Consider the following 24,286-nt stretch of genomic DNA (forward strand, 5'->3'; position numbering starts at 1 on the left):
CCACAAGCCCAATAGTGATCCATAATTACTGCTGTACCAATGTTCATTCCTTGTGCCTCAAAGATTCGACCACAGTTCTGATTCTCTCCAACTTTTCTTGTGTCATTGTTTCTGAAGCACAGCTTTGTACTCTCCCAAGGCTCTATCCACAGGGTCCTCCTCTATCTTCGACCCAAGTCAGTAATTTAGTGAGTTTTGACCATAAATGTTTACACAGCATTTGTGAATTCTCAATAGTTGGCTGGTAGTGACCCACTATTACTCAGTCTCTGCACATCACTACACCATCTTCCCAACCATCTGGTGATAACACTGATCCCGAATCTGCATTTGGCCTATGTTTTTGCATCTATGAATGTCTTCTGCAGATTATCCTGGACTCTCCCGTCTTTTGTTTACTTCCCATCTGATTCCAGCTCCTTTCACTCCAGGCTTTTCGTATCTGATCATGTGATTCTTCTTAGTATGATCTCTTATCATTATATCTTGGACATAATCATCTTTATCTGGATCTGACCATTCAGTTGCTCATTTCAGATAGGCTGCTCGACCCATAAACTGGAATCTTGTGCGACAGAATGCTTGGTGTGATATGCAGTGTGCTATCAGGACATCTGTTGCAATAGCTATTAAGATCTTGAACTTCCCCCGTGCTATAAGGCAGAAGTGAACATACAAAGCATTCCTCCTTTGAGGTGCTCCTTCCCACTTCCTTCATATGTTGATACCATGTGTTATTCCCCAAGTGTGCTGTACTGTCCAGGTAATACTTCAACTCATGATTATCCTCCCTAGTACTTCTCATAGGTCTCATTATTTTCTTATGTGCTTCTATAATCATCACATGTAATATGTAAGCATAATTCCTCCTCACTGGACCAATCATAGAAACATTTGTCAGGGTGCTGGTTGTTTTTAAATGTGCTACCTGTGTAGGCTTACTCCTAGACAATCTCTTCCTTTGTCTTTCCTTTTGAGCCTGTTTCTGGTGGTCAAGGACAATCTCTACAACACCTTTTTCTAAAGAAAGATGTCTGTTATCATGTGTCATAGACCTAGGCATTTTTACACCGCCTACTGAAATAGCGATGAGTACATAGGGTCTTAGTTGCTCAGTAGTTGCCACATCAGTACCCTCCTTCCGCATTGGAGGATACAAAGGAATCTTTACTCTGGATCTAAATAGTAAGCAGTGTGTACTCTAAGTTAGTGCAGTATCACTATAAACAAAATGTAGTGTAAATCACATACAAGTAAGCCCACCTTTTACAGAAATAGCTTTTTGTACATTGTGGACATCTTTCGTTGTCGGCCATGATGTTGTTGCTATTGACGCTTCCCATTCTTACTCTTTTTTGCGGAAAAAAAATAAACTTTAATCAAGCAACATCATGCAATACTCCGGAAGCTAGTGAGTCTGCTCCACATGTTCCTCGATCAGCTTCAGCTGGCTGACTATGTGACGATGAACAAAAGTTCCCAGTGAAGACAATGAATCGTCCTTTCACCAGACGACATGAAGATTCTCCTCCAGCATGAAACAAAGTACTTTAACTAGTAGAGTTTGGATCTTTTCCCTTGTAAGTCTCATTCAGTTCTCAGTGTCCTCTCAGAGTAAAGGTTCACTTGTGTCATTATGTCTCTCAGAGAACTGCATTATTCCTCGGATCTGTCAGCAAGATGTGAACATCAGTTTGTCTCCCAACGAGATGTGGACATTCCTCAATCAAGTAGTAGAATACCAAACCAACCAATCTATGCGTGTTATCAGCTGATAGGGGCATTTGTGTTTTCCCCACTGTACTCAGGAAGCTGAAGAACTTGCTCTATTATTGCTGTTAGCAATCTCCTCACGATTGGATCAGACTTAGGATCTTGCAGGAACAGATGAACGCTAGTAGTTCTCCCCACAAGTGCAGGGTATGTGCACAGAATGAACAGAAAAACTGCAAGAACGATCCGTGAAACGTTGTCATTGAACACCAGAATGGGCACCTCCGAAAATAAATTCTGTGAGAAAAGAATCGGGGCACTGTTCCCTCTTCCAGTCGTCGAAAAAGAACTGCAAATCTGGCATGCTTTGTCTCAGTCCAATGTCAACATACTCCTGTGGCTCATGAACATATAGCTTCCCTTTACTCCTTTTTTAGTGACTGAAAAGAGTATTCCGAAATAAGCCACAGTCCAATATACTCTTTGTCTGTTTATTCGACAGCTTCTGCATCCTTTTTCCTCATCATAGACCTGGTCTGCACGTGCTGTGGTTCTTCCCGATGCTTGCTTCCAACGGGGTGGAGGATGAAGGGGGTTCTCCAGCGTAGATTTTCATGTCTCCAAGGAAAATCCAAGTGCATCTGCCTTGCACTTTCACTGCTGACGGTGTCACGTCTTCCACTATGAATGGCTCATTAAAACGTGGTTCGTGCCATCTCCTTGTAAAATTGTGGATTAGTGTATTATCACTGGGAAAACGTCTGGGAAGACATAGTTCTTTAAATCCAGTTGTTGTAGCATCTCCTTCTGTTTCTGTGCCCAACACCCATTCCACTTGAGCTGATCTGAATTGACGGAGATACTTGTAGTCAAACACATAAGATAATCACTTCACTTTCCTAACAATTCTGCTGTTGTCTAGGCATCACTTCTAGTTCTAGACGGAGGTGTGAGAGGTGTCCTCCCTGTCACTATTTCATAGGTGGTAAGATGGTGGTCTGAACCTGGTTGATTTCTCAATGCATATAATGCCAGTGGTAGCTAATGCAACCATCATTTCTTCAAGGCAACCTTCAAATTGGCTATTCTTTCTTTAAGCAAGCCGTTGAGTCTCTCATAGCTTCCTTTCACTTGCAGGTGATAAGCCGATGAAAATCTGTGCTTTATACTAAGCAATAAGCTCATCTGATCAAAGACTTCATTAACAAAATGAAGGCCATTTTCTGATCTTAATACTTCACATATTCCCCATCTAGGAAAAACCTCTTGTACTAAAAATGTTGCTCCACAGGTGGAGTCTGGGTGTGTACATGGACCAGCCTCAATCTGCATCGAGAAAGGACATACCTCTACAATCATATATCTGTATCCATTACATACCTGCAGCATATCGACATAGTCGATGTGCAAATGCTGAAAGGGGCCATTAGGTCTCGGAATAACGGTCCTAACAATGCACAGTGTGTGCCCAGCGGTAAACATTTGACATACGATGCTGTTTACTACATAAATTGCAACTGGTTCAAACAAATTCGGAACTAAGCATTCCTCCATAATTGTTGCGCGGAGGCTCTCTATAGTGACATGCACATAGTAGTGTAGCTCTTCTAATGCCACCCTCAATAAGGCTACAGCCATCACCGGTTTACCAGCGCTGTCATGTCACCACAATTTATTGGAAGGGCTTAAAGAACATCCCCTCCATGTGCACCCGTCTTTCTCATCCTGAGTTGCTTCCCCTCGAATCTCTCCTCGCTGAGTCCTAGTCAAGTCATTATAACAATCAGACACACTCATCATCACCACCATGCTTTCATTCACATCAGGTGTGTCAAACGTCATAATGTTTTCTGAACATGTTTTGCTTCCTCGTCTGCCTTTTGATTTCTGTGTGAGATGAAGTATGCTCATTTAGTGTGTGCTGCACATTTAATACTGCAATGGCTACTGGGAATTGTAATGCTTAATTTGTCTATCCAATAAGGCTGCATGTTGCACTGCCGTGCCGTGCTGTCCGCTCAGAGGTAGCCCCTCCTTTTCCAACATGCTAGCCCTGTGTGCACTGTCGACATCACATAGGCGGAGTCACTGTACATGGTTACTTCCTGGTCTGCTTGATTAGCAAGCGCAACAATCAGCGCCACTAATTCTGCAGCCTGTGCTGAAAAGTGAGACAGTAGTCGTGCACTTATCAATACTTCAAACTCTCCATTGGCTATGTGCTTCACCACAACGGCACCTGTATATCTTTGTCCATCATTTTGATCGATTCTAGAAGAACCATCAATAAAGAGAATCTCCCCAGCCGCCAACACATTTTCCTTCACCATCAGGAGTTCAAAATAGAATTCCTCATAGTTCGAGCAATCATGCACATGCTCGTCCTCTGCCAGTAGTTCTGCTACAAGCATGGCAGGATTCACTATTCTGCATCAAACTATTTTAATCACTGGATTCAATATGACCACTTCATAGGCAGAAGCCCTATGAGATGTCAACGTGCCTTTAGGTTTTTCCAAAATGGAAAGCAATGCATGTTCAACAAATAACATCATGGGACATTCCATTACTAAACTGCCAGTCTTCTCAATGGTGAACGTGGTGGCTGCCAAAGATTATTTGCAAGGAAAATGACCCCTCATTACTGGCTCTAGAATCCCACTGTAGTATGCATTTGTCTTGTACCTCAACATGGTGCTCTGTGTGAGTACAGCTGTCATGATAGTGCCATTCATGTGTGAAAACAAAAATAATTCCTCAGCATAATTGGGAATCCCTAAAACGAGCTGTGCAAATTGCCTTTTTCAACTCATTAAACCCTTCTTCAATTTTTCATTTCAAACTTATTTTCCTGATTTGCCTGTGCTTTCTTCAGGGCTTGCAACAAGGGCCTCATGTATGAACTGAAATAAAAGACCCATGCTCTTACATAATTATACAGTCCCATAAATCTTTGCATGTGCTTTATCGTGTGTGGCTTTGTTGTTTTCCAAATAGCCACCGCCCTCTCATGAGTAACTTTCTGTCCTTTATGTGAAATTAACTGGCCTATGTACACCACTTCTTCTTGAAAGTACTGTAATTTCTCCTTGTCTACTTTATATCCTTTGTCTGTAAAAATAATCATTAGCTGAACTGAATCCTGTCTGCATTCTTCCTCTGTGGTGATGCAGGCTAGTATTGCACACAACACTTTCTGAATCAATATTACTTATGTCCATCTGCAGAACTCTATTGAAAATCAATGTAGACTTACAGTACCCCTGGGGCAGGCGAGTATTTTTCAGACAAGTTTGTCTGAACGTAAATGACGTCAGATCCTGTGAGGCTTTATGCAATGGGATTGAGAAAAACGCATTTTTCAAGTCAATCACAAATAAATGTTGTGCTTCAACAGGGATATTACATAACATTGTTGCAGGATTAGGAACTAGAGGGAACTCAGCCTCTACAATCTGGTTAATCGGGGTAAATCTTGAATTAAATTCCACAACCCCCCTTTAACTTTTTTCACAGGATACATTGCAGTATTACACTGTCACTCTGACGTCACTAGGATACCCTGTTCCATCATGACGGATATCGTCATAAAAAGAAACTCTACTTGTAGCTCCATTGAAACCTTGAGTATTCATGGCATTTCTAGACATTTAAAATGTCCCCTCTCGTATACATGAGCGTGTTGCACCTGTGTCTACTAAAAAAAAAAAGATTTGCCTCCTCTTGAGGATTGGGTGTCAGTGATAGTATCGAATACATCAAGTCTCACAGTGAGCTATCTTTTGTGGATACATTCTCATCCCTGTACCTGTGAAAGGTTTCCATTCATCAACAGTAACACCCCCATTGTAAGAGTTGTTAACGGACCTGTGCTTTGCTGTATCTGCATGAGTGACTGCTGTGACTGTCCTTTGGGGCAGATTCATTGTTGCCTGCTGTGCTTGTAAGTCTTGTTGCATTCTCAGCGCTGATTTTGAGCAAACCCATCTCCATTCTGTTGCGAATATGCAGGTGAGAAATGCCCATTCTACTTAAATCCTTGACTTCTACATGTGTGAGCAAAGTGCCCTGACATACCACATGTCCAACATATAGGAGGAGTTCTCCTAATTTGCCCCTCCTGCATGCCTTGACTATCGTTCTGTTGGTTTTGAAACCCACTTTGATTGTTCTGGAAGTTTCCCTGCTTATTCTGGAAGCCTCTACCTTGAAAGCCTCCCTTTCCCCATGGTGCGAATCCATTATTATCTTGATCAAACTGCCTTTGGTTATTCACCTGCGGCATGCTTGCTGCTTGCTGTAAACCTGACCAGTCTCCCCTAGTCAATATTGCCTCTTCAAAGGCATCTTTTTTTCTTGCACTAACTTTACCTCTTCACCTTTTCTAACATCGTCTTTCTTTTGATTCTTCTCTTGCAACAGCCTGAAATAATGCGTGATGGTCAGCTACATTTCTGACCATAACTTTGCTTCCATTCCCACCAATTTCTTGAGCTGCTTCTGTACTAACTCTGGCAGCCCTTGGCACAATATATGATAAAATACCGGTATTGATTTCCCCCAAGCCTCGCGTGTCTCCAAAGCCCACTCGTCTTGGAAATTCTGAGTGTAAACAAGAGCATCATCTTCTTCCTGCATCTTTCTTCGCCATTGTACCTCCCATGTCTGACATGTCCAGATACAGTACTCTAAGCGCTTTCCAGACTGCTCCCCTACAGTTATTGAACGGTGCCCCATCATGAGCAGTGTTTACCGTAGTAACACTACAATACCCTGCTCTTGACCAAACGTCATCAGCCCTTGCCCCAAGGATAGCGATCAGGAGACCTTTAATGTCCCCTACAGCTAACTTGTTTCCTCCTGTCATTTTTTCGAACTCATTTTCCATTTCCCAGCGCCACCTTAAATTGTCCTTATCCTTATCCATCTGTGGCCAAGGTATATACTGTGGCCTGGCTCCTCCATTCCCTAACCAGGCAAACTGTGAAATCCCAAACTCACATTTGTCCCCCATCGTCTGTCTATTCATAACAGGGATAGTGGCTCCTCCTCCTTCCTGGCAGTGACCTTAGCTTGCTCACATAAGGTGGCGAGTCTCCCCTGTCACCGAGGGATCGCCCTCTAGGTGGGTCTAGGTCTGTCAATAATTATGTTGCCTGAGATATGGATAGGTCTAGATCTGACCATCTTACTTCCTTATCCATTGAAAAACATCCTTTAGGGCCACATGCGTTGCCTTCTTCTGTCCCACGGAAGGTCTCTCTGTCCTCGTCTGGCATTTCCTGTCCCCAACTCGTGTGACTTCTCTCTTCTTCATCTCTATTCAGAGTTAGTCTGTCTAAAGACAGCTCTTTAGGCTCAAAACTACATGAGGCTCTCTCTTTATCATACAACTGTGTACTCTTGAGTCAATCGTTTTGCCCTTCCCTTTCAATTCTTTCTTAGTCCTCATGATAGACTTTATTGATAGTTTCCCCAATGCTTCTAGAGTCAAACTCATCCTCTAGATTTGCTCTAGATGGACCTGGTAATGGCTCATGTGCTGGGAAGAACTCTTCTATGTCTTCCCATGCCACTACTGCCCCATTAATTCTTTTTCTCCACGCTCAGAATTGCGTGTTCTCTGTCTCCTCTTTCATTCTAGTTCATCATCAAATTCTCTTTGCCTCCTTGCTTCCTCTCTTACTCTTTCTTACTCCTTTCTTTTTATATTACTCCTCTCATTTTGCATTTGTATACCTTTCTCTTTTCGTCTTTGTATTCTTTTAGCCCTTAATTTCTGTTCCTCCTCTTCCTCTCTCTTTCTTTCTAACGTTTCTCATTTTTTTGATTGCCCTCTGTCTATTGTCATATTTTCTTTGCTCCTCTGCTCTTTCCTGCTTTTTCGGTTGCTCATCTTGATACAACTGTACCCGTTTTTGTCTATCCCTTCTTTTTGCCCCATCTTCTTTCAATCATTCCTCTCCTTCTCTATCCTTTTTGTCTTGCTCATCTCGATCTTTCCTTTGCCTTACGACATCAATGCCCTTACCATTGAGTTTGAGCACAATCTGACCACCCACCCATTCGTTCTGTATACGTGCTAACTCATCAGTCTTATCTTTTTCTCCTTTCCATCTCTTTATTTCCCATTCTACATCTAAGGATGTAATTGGTCGATCACTTCTCTCTTTATCGCATCTCTCCTTGTCTCTCGGGACCTTAAAGATTACATCTCTCTCAGGAATTTTCTCTGGGCCCTCGTCGCTGCTTTGCACAGGTGACTCATGTGCTGGATTACTGAAGTGTGTTGCTGCTTTAAGCTCCCTTAATGGGTAGAACCCGTCATCTTTCTTACTATCGCCATCTGCTTTAGGCACAGCGGGGGAGCTGAAGGCTCCTCAACACCCTCTTTGCATATATTCAATATCCAGTCTTCGGGGGTTGGTTCCTTTCTTTTCTCCTGGTACATTTTCCAGAGTTCTAGGCTCGCTAATCGTTTATCTAACTTTTTCCCTGTGTATGCTGCATGCAAATATGTCATCACATGCTGCAAACTGCCTTTGATAGTGATTCCCTTTGTGGCCATGGCATGAACATGTTATCTGCCATTTTCTTAACCAATTCTGCACTGTATTGCTTAAGTTTGGGTGTGTGTTTCGGCAACTGTTTTCAAAGATGTATAAGTGGAGTAATATACTCCATTTTGACTCGTCACACTTGACTGTCAATACTCACCTTTACTCTTTGCAAATTTCAAAAATAAGTTTCAGAAAAACAAAACAATATGAGCGCGCACCAATCGTCGTAGGCTCCAAACCCTCTATATCACGCCTTTTACATTAATCTACTTTTTCACTAAACACCATCAATACAATTCCAATAAATAAATAATTAATTCTTAAATATTGTGTTTTCCTTTTCACGTCTACCAATTTGTCTTTTGTTGTTTAACCATATACACCAGCCATATATATCTCAGTCTTTTCCTCAATACTTATCGTAACCCCTAAAAATACTTCGATTGGGATGTGAACTGTTCTCTTTAAACTTGTCTTTAAACAAGTGTACATCACCCATAAATAGTGCTCTAGAAACGGTTCCTTCTGCTACATATTTATGATGCAGGACACTGGGCGTACTCTTTATTGTGGCTCCTTTTCTCACGATATCCCTTAATTGCTTGGCCTCTCCTCAAGTCAATTACTTAATAACTCAATTGCTTGGCCTCTCCTCAAGTCAATTACTTAATATTCAGAGCTCATTGTTCTCAAGTTGCTTTACCCTAACCTCCCTCCGTTACTCGTTTTTCCCTTATCACTTTCTCCACTCACTGCCCATTCACAATTTTGCCACCTCAGTCAGTTTTACTCACCGTTCACCTTTTCGACTTTCAACTCTCGGGATTGTCCGCCTCTTTATCAGCCTCTTCAACCTTCCATTTGCTCAGCTTCCTCTAGACGCCTGGAGGGGATTTCGTGGAAACCGGAGGACCCATCTCACCCGCACTTGCAAGCTTTGTTTCTTACACTAATTCCGCTATCTACAGGGAGCTTCACACCCTATCGGCCAAATGGCAGAGGTTGTGCGATATTTCTGTGTCCCCAAGCCTACTATCTCAATGGATTTTTAACCATCATCTCTGCTACCACATGAACTGGGGGTTCTGCCCAGCCTTTTAAGGCGAGGTACCAATACCCTTGAGATGAATGAGGATGCAGATGTTACTCAAACATCAATAATCAAAATGACTCAGGTAGTTGGCAAAAAGGTAACTGTTTTAATATCAATTATCTAAAACAGGGAGGACAACGGACATCAACAGATGTCTCAGCGCATAGTTTTCTCAATGCATCTTAAAAAAAGCATACTTTTATAACAAAAAATCATCATTGATGACGTCAACCTACATATCTACTAACGTCATCCTACGTGGCAAACTGCAAAACCCTATTGAAGAAAGTGATAGGACTGGAGGGAACATCTAAGTATATGTTCCATACTAGTCTTAGAAAGTGATAGGCTCCTTGAGATCAGGTGGGGCATCTAAACCCTCCCCATAAACATGTCACTATGAATGTCACCAAATACACAATCTCCCATTGGTTACACAGTCTATAGGACCCTTAATCATGTGGCCCCCTACCATTGGTTGGCACATTAACCTCCATCAGTACTTTCCCACCTACGTTAGAAGCATGCTTCCCACCAATTAGCATATCATCTATCATTACCTTAGTGGTCTGCTTAGGACTTTGAAATTGTCCTTGGGAGTGTTCTTTGCTCTGGAGAATTCATGCATAGGTGTGGTCGTCATTTTCGTCCATCTTCATCCTTCCACATGACTGAAGACCACAAAATTGAACTCTAGTGCATTTAAAATACTATTTTCTAATAGACCTCTGATGTCTTCCTTGTTTTTGTCCATGTCTTCTGAACAGTTTCGTTCTTTCACGCAATTTGTATCCAATATCTGCTCACCCCAGCCTGATACGGCCTTCACTTCTTGGGGCTCATCCAGCCTCGCCTTTCTGACTTTCACTCCCGTTAATTCAATTGTTTTTAACTGCAACACACTGGAAAAGAAGCCATCCTTTTTTAGTCCAGCTCTGCAATAATACGTAGTGGACACATCCATTCTTTACTCACTCCGATACATATATAAGTTGGTGCATGCTGCAATCTACTCACTATAAAGCTAGCCTCAAGAATACTTCTTCTGCTTGCACTTCTTTGCACATGTACACGTGTAAAATTACTTGATATCTTCATCAGTTCTGCAGCATAAGTGTCTTCATCTTGACCCCAAGATGTCATTTTTCTTTGATACTTTCTTGATGCTTTATAGAATGTCTGCATTCTCTTCTCTCTGCATCTCTTCTGTGTACGTCAGTCTTGCTTCAAGTGACTTCACCATTCTTCTCTTCCATACAGATGTCCTGTTTCTTCTGGGATTTCATTCAAATGGCCATCATACTGTCTTGTATGCAGGTATGGTTTTCTCAATTGGAACCTTGCTTCCAGATTCTCTTTGGTATCTGAATTTTCAATGGTTTTGCTTGTGTCTCACTCTGTTTCCGAACATATAGGCAATATGGGTGAAGTGGTTGAGTTGGGGGTACTTGGCTTCTTCTCTACAGTGTCTGTGATGTGAAATATGCCCATATGCTAATGAGAGGACCTTTTAAGAAACTAAGCTAAAAAAGATATTTTAATCAGAAAAAAGACAAAAGAGAGTGTCTGTGCACACGTGATTGTGTGCATGAGCCTGCAGCTCCCTCCTACTCTGTGCAGTCTCCTCTACTACTAATCTCGGCCGTGCCTGGGCCTGGCCTGCCCTCTCCATCTTGTCCACCTCCATCTTCATTTAGGAGGTGCATCAGCTGCCTGGCCTGCCTTCCCATTAGAGGACCAATCACGGGAAGCCGGCAGGCGGACACCGTCCACTAGCCAAGGCCCACACTGGGCCCTGTCTGCTCCTGTCCGGTTCTGGCTGGGAGTTGTGCGACCCCAACTTCTCAACCCATTATGCACCTTGACTCGGGGGAACCTATCTTGGCCTTGGCCCATGTGATTGGCTCCCTCTGTAATCACATAAGTGTGGACCTTTCTATGCTGCCTGCACCATCCTATGAACTGTAAGCCTCTCCCGACAATCTCTATTAACTATCCTCTGAAAACACCTTTTCTTTCACTTTTATTTAAAAACAGCAACCTGTAAACCCACGTCTTCCCGGACTTTTAGTTCAGTTGCTGCAAATTTTGATTGTCCTGCTGCTGATTAAATTTGGTTTTAGCTGTGTGCACATCTTGATTGTCCTGCTGCTGTCTAAATTTGTGTTTAGCTGTGTGCACATCTTGATTGTCCCTCTGCTGTCTAAATTAATTTTTAGCTGTGTGCACAACTTGATTGTCCTGCTGCTGTTTAAATTCGGTTTTAGCTGTGTGCTCTACTTGATTGTCCTGCATCTGTTTAAATTAGTTTTTAGCTGTGTGCATCTTATAGTTATGTAAATAACCTGCTTTTCATGAGAATGTGTTGACAAGGCCACCCCCTGTGTACTGTCTAGTCTGCTACCTGTTCCCTCACCCTCCCTCAGTTCCCATTCCCCTCAGCCCTACACCCGCTACCCTGCCTTCCTCTACGTGTTCACTGTTCTTCTGTGCATATTACTTCCCCACAGCTCCCAGTGTTATTTTTCTCACAATCTTGTGCCCTACATCCCCCCCACCTACACTACTGTTCTTCCTGTGGCCTTGTGACCTGAGCATGGTTAAGTGTACCTCACTCTCTGCAGTTTGCTATGGTGCTCTCTATCTCTCCTATCTTCTCAAATTGCTTCTCTATCTCTTATCCTTCACCCCTTACTAAGTCTGGCAGGATGAAACTCAAGAAGGACATACCTGGCTCTAACCCAGACCTTCTGATTGCAGACACCTACATCACTGCCTCTGCTAGAGACACTGGGCCTCATTACAACTGAGGCGGAACGGGTTAATGGGCTCCGCTAAAGGAGGCGGACCTGTTAAACCCGTTCCGCCTCATTACAAGCTCCCCTCGCGGGACCCGGTAAGGAACACCTGTTCAAACCAGGCGTCCTTACCGGGTCCCGTGAGGGGAAGAGGGAGCAAACAACGGGCCGCTCGTAATCGGCCCGTTGTTTGCTCCCTCTCCCATTGGGGCTCAAATGGGAATGGGGAAGGTCCGGGCCCATTCAGGGAACCCGGACCCGATTTTGGCGGCAGCCATGCCACCAATAGCAGCATGGCTACCGCCAAAGCCGTAATGAGGCCCACTCTCACCAACATACTCTTTGTTATTTAAGTGCACTAGTGAAATAAAATTGATAATCAGGATATGAAGCTGTAGTGAAAAATGTGGAATGGTGCCATACCGGCACCCGCGAATGGGTAATTACCAGCCCATTCATTTCGTAATGGGCCGGTAATGTCCCATTCGCGGGTGCCGGGGCCAGTAGCGAGTTTGGCAGTAGCCGTGCCCTTAACTCGTGATGAGGCCCAATGGCTGCATTAATTGCATGCAGTTCCTGTACTAAATACATTCCTTTGCCAGTCTTCTTCACAGGTAAAACAGGTATATTTCCAAGACTATTTGATGGTCTCATTAAAAGTTTGCTGGTGCAGTAATAACGTGCCAGTATTATCATGTACTGCCAACTAGGAGTTTTACGGTGAGGTGGCGGAAAGACCTCTATTTACCGCCATAATACCGGTTAACTTGTAATGAGCCCCAAGCAGAGCAATCAATTTGTGTTGCAATAAGAATTCAATAAAAAGTTTTTATTCACTCTTCCGCATCTTTTGAAAATTGATATTGTAGGATACACAGGAAAATTTAACCTGGGTTTCAGAGGAATTCATACAGGTTCTATATTTAATATGCAAACAGCTTCATTAACATGCATGGAGAATAATTACGGAGTAATTTGGTCTAACAGTCCCTATTGCAAGAAGGCAGTGTCTCTCCCTGGTCCGTCCATCTGATTTGTTGACTCTTGAAACACAGCCAAAAATTACAATTCTCTATGTACCAGGACATCTTAATAACTATTCTCAGGAGAACAATAAATACAACACCACATTTTACACAGCAAATGCAATCCTAATATATTCACTGCTTTTGAAGAGGTAAGCAAAATGCCTTATATTCAGAAATAGGACTTAATGTAACAGTTGTAGGTCAGGTAACCAGGAAGGGTATTGGTTGTCCTCCAACACCCACTGCATTTACCGCTTCATCTGAACAAGGGATGTGCAGTGATTCGGAATCTCTAACAGTTGAAGGTGATGCTCCAGTATCTACCAGGCATGACACATTCCTTTCACTAAGGACATAATTCACTAGGGTCAACATGGATCAATTGGAATCAATGCTACAACAATATTACTGGATAGTGGGCTGTCTAATTACATATGAAGCAAAGCAGGTGGTGGAGAAGGTGGAATTGACCGTGAAGATGGAGCTGTAGTGCTTCAGCATGTTGATTCAGACATTCAGACATTCAGACTTGCAGTCTGAATGTCTGTTGGTTACTACTGGTGTCCTCAAGGCATTTTCCCTCTACAGGTGGTAATTGAGCTTCATTGGCTCCCATTTGCTGTTTCCATTCACTGCTGTTGTGCGGCCCTTTGCTTACTCGCATTTGTCTATGCCCTGCTGTCACCTGCTGTGCCCTGCTGTTTCCCTCTGTTGTTTCCCTCTGTCCACCCTCCATGTGCACCCTGTGCTGCGTAACTCTGTGCTATGATTCCTCTTGTCTCCTCCTCTCCCCTTCCCTTTCCCTTCCTCGTCCACGCCCTCCATGCAGCTCTCAATTTCCATCATCTTTTGTAACTGCTACTCTATCTCCTATCCTAGTCATCTCACTAAGAATGGAAGGAAGAGGCTCAAGAAGGATACCCTGGCCTCCAACCCAGGCTTTTCCATTGCTGATATCTATTCCAGTGCCTCCTCCAGACATACTCTCACCAACATCTTCTTTGTCGTTCCTTCTCCCGACCGATGGACCCTTCATATGGCCGCACTTCTCTCTCCCTTCCCATTCTCTCCCACCAATGGTGGCATCCAGTGGGAGGTCCTATTGGCCTCCTGCCTGGCCCCCAGAGTCATCATTAATGTCTATCTGTATAGCACTGTTATGGTCTAGGGCCCTCAGTCCAATCTTCTATTATTTGATAGGCATCTCACTTGCCTCATCAACTTCCTTCCTTCTCCTGCTATTCCTTCTAACACTATTCTGTCTCTGCTTCCTCTGCCTTCCTCCTCCTCTGGCTCCTTTGCCACCTACTACCTCTCAGGCCCCTCTGCCACCTCCTCCTGCTCCCCTGCTATCTACTACCTCTCTGGCCTCTCTGCCACCTTCTTGGGCCCCTTTGCCTTCTACCCCCTCTCTGGCTCCCTTGCCACCTCCTGCCTCTCAGGTTTCCTTGCCATCTACCACCTCTCTGGTTCCTTTGCCACCTCCTGCCTTCACCTCTCTGGCACTGAGTGCCATCTAGTACCTCTGTGGCTCCTTTGCCACCTCCACTCCCCACCTCTGTGGCTCCTCGGCCACTTCCTATGGGTATTCCTCTCAATTGTACCCCTCCCCGGAAGTCTTTCAAAAGTGGCAACCTGCTCCACATAGCTACTCTCAACTCTCGCTCTACTGTCAAACACTCCTCTAAATATCTGCCAACTCCTTGAGCTCCTGGACCTAAATGTTATCACTCTCACTGAGACTATGCACCATGTATGTACCACCTATGTTTGTAACCATTTGTAAACACTACTCTCATGTAAACCAGCTCCCCGATGCCTCTGGGTTCGGTGCGCTTTATAAATATAAAATAAAAAAAATAAAAACAAAAATGGTTCAAGGCCAGCTCTGTTACGAGTTTTGACACTCTGCTCCCTGAGGGCTACATCTCCTCTCTGAGACCAGGCACAACAGGCCCGTAGGGGGAGAGGCCCTGATTTTTCCTGAGTGGCTCCCTGAGTCTATCATCCCCACTCAGACCTATTCCTCCTTTGAATACCTGGCATCCAGGCTTTCTATCTCTCATGGTGTCTCTCTGACATTGGCCAGCATCTACAGGCCACCTGGCCAGGCCACCATATTCCTCTCTGAATGGGCTGACCTCTCCTCCTCTCTCCTTTCCTCTACCTCTCGGCTTCTCCTCCTCAGGGATCTCAACATCCACCTGGATGCCCCAGACCCCTCCTCTGGGCTCTTCCGCAACCTATGCAACTCTCTTTCCATCTCCAATCTACCCTCTGGTCTGACACACTCTGCCGGAATACCCTGGATGTTCTCATCTCCTCAGACATCCCCCTCTTTAATCCTCTTACTACTCCACTCTAGTGGACTGACCACTTTCTTCTTTCCTCCCACTTGAAGCTTCCTGTCCCCTTGGCACGGCCCCTCCCAGAAATGTCACCTTCCTTTGCGGTCATTCAACATATAAAGCGAGTGTCAGTGGCCGCCTTTGCCTCCATTTTCTCTCCTCCCTCTACCACTGCAGCTGACTCCTACCCTAACACAGCAATTTCTAACCTGCATGTTTCTATTTCTAACGACTGGTGGTGCCTGAAGCCTACCACCAAGTTCAACTCTTGGTATGACTCTGATCTGGCTGCTCTGAAAACCAGGTGCAGAGTAGCCAAGTGGAAGTGGGGAGCTTTGGGCACACCCTTTGACAAACTGGCCTGCTGCCCGCTCCAAATGCAATACAGACTCTCTTATCTCCAAGAAGAGGGTCCATATTCAAGCCTGTATCTCTGCAGCTTCATACAACACGTCCAAACCTTTCAAAATCTACAAGGACCTGGCCAATCCTACTGCGTTTTTGACCTCTACTACATCCTCCCAGGCCCTCTGCATGGCTCTGGCTTCTCACTTCACCACTAAAACCCAGGGCATCCTATCTGCACTCTCCTCTTCTTCTCTTCTCTCCTGCTCTACCACTACCAGGCCCGCCCAGCGCCTCCCTCATTTTCTTCCCTGCTCCCTCTCTCCTGTAACACCTGATGACATTTCTGGACAAGTCCACTCTATAAAAGTGTCTTCCAAACAGGTGAACCCCTTCTCCTCCAGAACGATTAAGGACAAAATGGTTGCTCTCGCTCCAGTCTTGGCTGATTTCTGTAGCATTCCTTCAACACTGGATCTTTCCACTCTCTTCTCATGCACTTCCTTGTGCACCTTCTACTAAAAAAGCCTTCTGTAGACCCCTCCAGTCTGGCAAACTATTGCCCAATCTCTGTCACTCCTTTTCTGAGCAAAGCCTGGAGAAGTTGGCTATCTCCCAGCTAACCCTCCATTCTGAATCTGAAGGTCGTCTCCATGACCATCAGTCTGGCTACAGAACAGCCATAGGCACAGAAACTGCACAAAAACTGCTCTCTTGAACACCCATGTAGATCTGCTCTCCAACCTTGACTCCAGGTCTCACTCTGTCCTCATTCTCCTTGATCTGTCCTATGCATTTTTTTTAAATAGACAGGTTGCATGTTTTATTCACAGTAAAGGTCAGTTTAGTACTTTGTTAACATCATGTAATGAATTTGAAGATACAATTGACCAAAACATCATAACTTGAGTATTCCAATTCCCCCACCTCTCCCACCCAATTCCCCCCCTCACTCGTCGGAATAGAGGCAAAGCTACGTTGGACAAACAGGCAACCAACAAAAACTCACGAGGTCACCAGAGTTAAATTATTGATCAGGCTTCATAGCTCCACTTCTTGCTGAATTGCGGGAGTGTACTCCATTCTTAGCTTGTCTGATTACCAGGAGGTAGTTATTGAATGGTGGCTTTACTTGGCATGGCTTAGAGGACCCCAGTATTCAGCATAATATTCCTTAAAGGGTAACCAGATCAAGTCTATGTTTCTACGAGATTCCATGACTGTGGCTGTCAGGCTTTCCATTTCATAAATTGCATGAGCCTTACTGAGCCATTCTCTTTTTGAGGGGAGGACTGCTGACTTCCATTTCTTAGTTAAGCATACTCTGGCAGCTATATGTTTTGTGGCATATGTGAGAGAGTCACGTGGGAGTCTTCCTCGTCAGATTCCACCCCAAATAGTATTAGTGTTGGCGTGAGTGCTCTGGGGATCCAGTTGATCTCCTGGATCCACCCTAGAACTTCTTTCCAGTAAATTTTCACTTTGTCACAACCCCATCACTGTTGCCAGTAGTCACTGATTTCGCCACAGCCTCTCCAGCAGTGTGGGGGGTGCTTGGGAACATTTTGGGCAGCCTTTTAGGAGTGAAGTGCCACCTGACCAGTATGCTCGCATTGTGCATATTCGATGTGGATATCGATGAACCCCAGACTGCCCTTCATATTGCCTTCCAGACCCCGGTTTGGCCCGCCAATTTTTTATTCTGCTTCCCATTTCACCTCGGAAGAGGGAAAGCTCAAGTGGCCTATAGTGATCGAAGCTCTGTACATATGGGCAATGAGCCCTTTCTTAGTCTGGGGGACATAATTAGTTCAAAAGCACTGAGGGGACGTCGCAAGGTGTTTCCCCAGTGGTGGTCCACCAAGACGCTTTGTAATTGCAGGTATTGCATAGGGGAAACATTCTCCCCTTGCAGGGCTTCACGTAGGTCCTCTAGAGAGATGTATACCCCCTCCCTCTACATTTGAGCCGCCCTCACAACTCCAGCCTCGTACCAATTCTGAAATTGATGGACATCACAGATTAGTTTTTGTATGTTTGTATGGAGCAGGGGCCAGATACAACTTAACGAAGAAGGCCAGGTTGTGACACCTCACGTGCCCCGGCAGGGGCGCCAAAGGGACCAGAATACCTTTAGAATAGGATGTTCTCATATTCTTAGTGTCATGGATGACTGAGGGACCCACAACCATTCCCCTAAAGTGACTTGTGCAAAGACAATGTTTTCTATTGCTACTCACTGTTTCTCAGGGTTTTCCCGTATGTGATCGGCTAATACCCTAAGTTGGGAGGCTCTGTAATATTCCGGAATATCTGGAAACACCATGCCCGCTGATTCTTTGGGTAGGACGAGAGTGGAGTAGGGGATTCTCGGCTTTTTACCTGCCCATAAATATGCTAATAACACCTGTTTAATCTCGCCAAGAAAGGAATCCGGTACTACAATCGGGAGTGATTGAAAGAGAAAGAGGAACCGGGGCAAAATGTTCATCTTGATGGAGGTAAATCTGGCAGCCCACGACAGGGACAGTTTTGACCATCTGTTCACCTCATCCCTAACAGCTTTCCACAGGGGGGCATAGTTTGCCTTGAAGAGGTCCGCAAGGGACACAGTGATATTTACCCCCAAATACCTCACATATTGGAGTTGTATTTTGAGGCCCCAGCTCTCGTCCAGTGATTGCAGGAGGTTTCCATCCACTCTTAGTGGGACTGCTATAGTCTTCTGGAGGTTTGCGCGAAAGCTGGATAAGGCTACGTAGCTGTATAGTTCCTGGAAAAGGGCTGGAATTGATTCTGCTGGTTGGGTGAGATATAGAAGAATATAGTTGGCAAACATTGCCAGTTTGTATTCCTTGTTTCTCCGGGTGATACCATGTATTCAGGCGTTTGACCTTAGTATTTGAGCAAAGCGCTTGATAACTAGTGCGTAAATCAGGGGGTAGAGGGGGGATCCTTGCCTAGTACCTCATGCAATGACGATAGGGTCCGAAGACACACCGTTGATGGAGACCTTAGCATGTTCTGTGTAATATAGTGCACTCACCCCTTGTGTCCATGCTGTACCTACTCTCACCAATTTCAGTACTGCCTTCAAGAAGGGCCATTCCACGCAGTCAAACGCTTTCTCGGCATAAAGGGACAGTAACAGGGGGTCGCTATCAGCCTCCCGGATGCTTACCATTAACTCTAGGGTTTTCCTAATGTTGTCCGCTCCCTGTCTTCCCCTCACATAACCCACCTGGTCCGTGTGTGCCTGCTGGGGGAGAACCAGGGCATGACGGGAAGCCAAGATGCTTACGTAAATTTTAGCATCTACATTAATAAGGGAGATGGGGTGGTATGATGTACACTCCAGGGGGTTCTTCCCTCCTTAGGAATAAGTATAATTATCAACTCTGTAAACGGGGCTTGGCCTGACGCTAATATCGAATTAAACAGATTGGCTAGGAATGGTGAAAGGGTACTACTGTTTGTTTTATAAAAAGCTGGGGTATAGCCATCTTGCCCGGGAGCCGAGCCAGCCTTTAGATTGGAGATCGCCCTCTGAACCTCTTTGGTGGTTATGGGCGCATTTAATTGTTCTGCGTGTTCTGTGTTTATGGGGAGCTGGGAGAGAGTTTCTAAGAATTCATCTATGGCAGTTGGTGAACAATCCCCTTCTGCTGGGTACAACTGCGAGTAGAACCTTGAGAAGCGGTTCACTATTTCATGAGGGTCTGTAAGCGTCGCTCCCCTTTCATCACACACCCTGTGCACGGCACTGTCGGCTCTTTGGTTTCTTAACCAGTTCGCTAACATCGTGTGGGCCTTATCTCCCTTCGCCAAAAAAGTTTGTTTGAGATATTTGAGTTGTATCAGAGCCTTTCCATTCCATATATCTTTTAGCTCTTCTCTTAGCCCTACCATCTGAGACAGCATATCTTCTGCTTTGTCTGGGTGTTGGCGGAGATCTCGCTCTAGGAAGGAAATGGCAGTTTTGATTTCTACTTCCCTGCGTTGCCTAAGCCTCTTCTTTGATGCCCCCTCTGACATCAGGATTCCCCTTATCGTGGCTTTCGCTGCTTCCCATAACGTGTTTAGTGACATCCCAATTGCATCGTTTACTTCAAAGTAACATGTGATGGCCTCTGTGAGAGCGCCCTTAAACACTTGATCTCTACACAGAAAGTCATTAAAAATCCACCACCTATCTGCTTTAAAGGGGGGGCCCAAGTCCAAACGAGTTTGCATAGCTCATGATCTGTCCAGGCGACCACTTCTATGGTTGTCTCAAGGTTCTCACCTTCACATTCTGCCCCTAGTAGGAGATAATCGATTCTGGAGAAACTCTGGTGCGGGGGGGAGAAAAAGTGAAGCCTTTGTCTTTGGGATGAGGCGCGCGCCATGTGTCGATTAAGTGGTGCTCTTTCAACTGACTAAGGAATCGATTACCCTGCTGATTACTCGGTGGCTGTGTTACCTGCCGCACCGAGTCCCAGCCCAGTTCTCTTTCTGCCACCACATTGAAATCTCCCCCGCAAATTAGCATACCCATCTTCCAGTCTTCCAGAAAGTCAAACAAGGGTTCAAAGAAATTTGACTGATTTTGATTTGGCGCGTATGCTGAGCGAAGGGTAATTTTACGGGACTGTAGTTCTCCCTTAAGCGCTACTTATCTCCCATGTGCATCTCTGTGTATGTGTTCTAAACTGAATGCTAGGGATTTTCTAAGCAAGACGCCCACCCCACCCCTTTTTGGGGGCCTGAGGCCCATATTGAATGTCCAATATCCCTCCCCACAATCCTGCATTCCCCCCTACGAACATATTTCGTCTCTTGTACAAATAATATAGTCGGGAGTGCCTAAACTGTCGTTCCAGCATAGATCTTTTCTCAGGAGAGTTTAACCTCCTTACATTCAGGGACCCAAAGGATATGCCATCAATCTTTGCAATTGTGGCGTATAGATTCTGCTCGGGTAGCCCCCAGGTTCTGCAATCTTATTGATTCTTGTAGCCTCCTCCCTGTAGTGAATCTGATTTGCCATGTTGTAAGTGTTGGTGTATGTGGTTCAACGTTGTGGTTTTGATACCCCCTGATTTTCGATTGACTGTTTACCCCCCCATCCCTTTCCCTGAGAAAAGCTAATCCTAGCATTCTCTGTCAACTAAATAGATACCCTAAACTAAAAAGGGCCACTCTGTTGAGGCCCCTCTTCGGTCTTTATACAGTAATACTTTCTTATAAGTATGAACATGCAAAGGATACAGTGTAAGGTAACCTGAGAGAATTAGAACCAACCCTATTTAAGTCGGGCGAGCCCGCTCAAAAAAGAAAAAAAGAGGGGCTCGCACCTTCCATTAACTTGAATACCGGTAATAACCAAAAAGTGAAGAGGCGGGTAGAAAGCATCAGAGGTTTGTGTTAATGCTCATGGAGTGTTCAGGCGCTTGTACTTCCACTTCGTTAGCACCTTGCCCCCCCTAGGTGACTTTGACGCTGGGTCCGGTGCTGGCCCCTCCGGCTTCCTGCGGGGACCAATGTCCATGTCCTCTGCTGAGCCTCTGAGGTGTCACTAGTCTCTTTCTGCCTCTTCTATCATAGTCATTCTAAAGTATTCTCTTCTGTATTCAAATGACAACGAGAAGGGGTGGCCCCATCGGTAGCGAGTTCCCTTTTCTTGCAACCAGATCGTGAGGGGGTGGCATCCCCTCTTTTTGGCAAGGGTCATGGCCGAGAGATCTTGATAGAGTGTCACTTTTGCACCTCCCAATTCAATCGTGCCCTTTTCCCTCGCCTTCAGCAAGATGTCTTGCCTTTGGGTGTAGAAGTGGCATTTTACAAGGACCGACCGGGGACCTCGTGAGGGACCCCCTGCTTTTTGCACGCTATCGAACTCCAGCTTTGGTAAATCTGTGTCAGGGAATGTGTGCCCCATTATTTACAAAGGTTCCCCTGTGACAGGGCGAGATCCACGTACATACGCTTTAGGCTTAATCTGATACCGACCTTAGAAAGGATACAGTACTGGTTGTACAATGATGCAGTACTTAAAATGGAACAAATGGATTTTACATGTTGATTTTGTGGATAAACCAGACTGAAAGAGACACTTAAGCACACATTATCTTGTCAATATTTTGAGCCTAAACGCGCGGACTACCTGAAAGATAGATTCAATAAGGATCTCGATATGTCTATGCATCTGTTTTGAAGCCGTTGTATGTGGGGTGTAAACATTTCTTTAATTTTAGCTTTGGACTTGCTGCTCCAGGATATTCCGGAGGAATTGGAAAAAATGAACGTAATACGCAATGATTTTAAATTAAAAAATTAAGGGTTGTGATAGATTTTAATGTAGGTTGAATTGACATTGGGGAGTTAAGGATTTATTCATATGTAGGTTGTTGATGTTCTTGTATTTGCACAATGTATTGTCTTTTAGAATGGATTTTATATTTTTAGAATTTGTACTATGTTGTATAAGGTTTCTTGTAAACTAATAATGCAACAATAAAAAAAAATTAAAAAAAAATCCTGTGTCATCATAGAGGGTTCGGATAAGGGCTTTAACTTTTGTTTCCAGGCCTACCGGGGATTCCCCCTGTTATTCTGCTAAGCCAAGTATCCGAATGTTCGATCTTCGCTCTCTGTTTTTGAGGTCATCGACCTTCGCCTCCACGTCTCTTTCCTTTTGTTCTAGATCTTGAGGTCGAGCTTCATACTGCATTGTAGCTATATCAAGTCGCTCTTCAGCCTTTGCCACTCTAGTCTGTAGATCTGAAACTGTTTCCGTGAGGCTTGACTTTATTGACCTTATTTCCCCAAGCAAAAGCCTGACGTCTGATTTGGTGGCGCTGTCTAGGTCATTGCCCAGGATGTCTGTTGAGCTCTGGGCTTCATTTGACTCCATGGCTGTGTGAGTTTGGTGAAATGTTTGCAGTAGAGCTAAGGTGTTGGGGTACAGCCTCGTTCCAGCTGGCGTTGGAGTTATACCACTCCTGCTTATGCACTTTCACTGCTTTAACTAGTGCTTTGTCCAAGGTCTGCTCTCCGTGCAGGAAGGGCTTTGCTAGTTAATCCGTACCGTCTCCTGGTCGATCAAATTCAGACAGGGTGCGCTCCTCACCACTCCCTTCGGCAACGTCCTTGAGATTTATGCAGTGCAAGGCACCAGTTAGTGAGTCTCGACCTCACCCTCATTGGCTTCTGTAGGGGCTAATGATTGAGGTATCTTTGTGAGTTCCTGGAGCCCAGGACCTTGGTCACTGAATTTTCATTGATGTTTGTTGTGGGTCAGGTGTGCTGCCTGCTCTTAGCTCACTGTTTGCTGTCGGTGGGAGCTGATGCAGCTGTGCTTACCGTGTTGCATTAACTGATGCTGTTCATTCCACTGGGGCCGCAGTGCTGCTGCGTTGCCTGGCTCCGGTGTTAATATCAGGCATTTGTGGCTACTGACATGGTGGTAGGACCTGATCACCCTTTTGTGTTGTATTATTTTATTGTTCACTTTCTTTATTTGTTCATTGTTAATTTTTTATTATTTCCCCTCTCCCCCGTATTTACTGATGGTGGAGCGGAGATGGGGGAGCGGGGCCTCCAGGTGCTCCGCTCCCCTCCCGCTTCCTGAACCGGGAGTCTGAGGTTTAACCGTGGGCGCTACCCGGCCTCCCTACTTTTGCACTGTGCATTCAGCGGTGCTCCTCTCGCTCTCTTTTAGGGGGCTGGGGTGTATTGCTCTCTGGTCCCCGGCAGGGCGATCTCTGCACGCGGTTCACTGGAGAAGCCACACACTGTCAGGGTCTTCGTGGGCAGGGGTGGGGAGGGAACACACCTTTCTGCTGCAAGATCTTTTACGCAATTTCCTCTCCCGATGCTGGCGCCCGTCTTCATTCGCTCAGTTCAGGTCCTTCTCCTTCAACTGGTCGGCTCAGACATGTCGAGTCTCACTGTGTCCCTAGCGGTTGGAAGTGCGTCTCACGGCCGCCATGTTTAGTTTTCAATTGCGGGGATGGAGGCTTGTTGTAAACAATCAATTTCTCTGAGAAACCTCACACGGTTTTGCTTGAAATTTAATCCGCCGCTGCTCAGGTGTTTACTGATGCAGAACGTTAAGTCACAGGCTCGGATGGTTCATGTTTACGTGGATATTTATTGCGTGTTGATGCCCAAAGAGGGGGACGATGGATCAAGCTGCCATCTTGTCTGCGCCTCTGGTGGTCTCCCATCTGTCCTCTGCTTTTGACACAGTCAACCATGCCATCCTGATAAAAGGACTCCACGAGACCCTGGGCATCACAGATAAGGCCCTGGCATGGCTGACATTCTTCCTCTTGGACCAACCCTTACAGATCCAGATCGGACCCTTTCTCTCCACCACCTGTCTCTCTACATTTGGTGTTTCCTAGGGCTATATCCT

The sequence above is a fragment of the Ambystoma mexicanum genome, chromosome 2p (genome assembly GCF_040938575.1).
Source record: "Ambystoma mexicanum isolate Mex_15411 chromosome 2p, UKY_AmexF1_1, whole genome shotgun sequence".
Lineage (NCBI taxonomy): Eukaryota > Metazoa > Chordata > Amphibia > Caudata > Ambystomatidae > Ambystoma > Ambystoma mexicanum.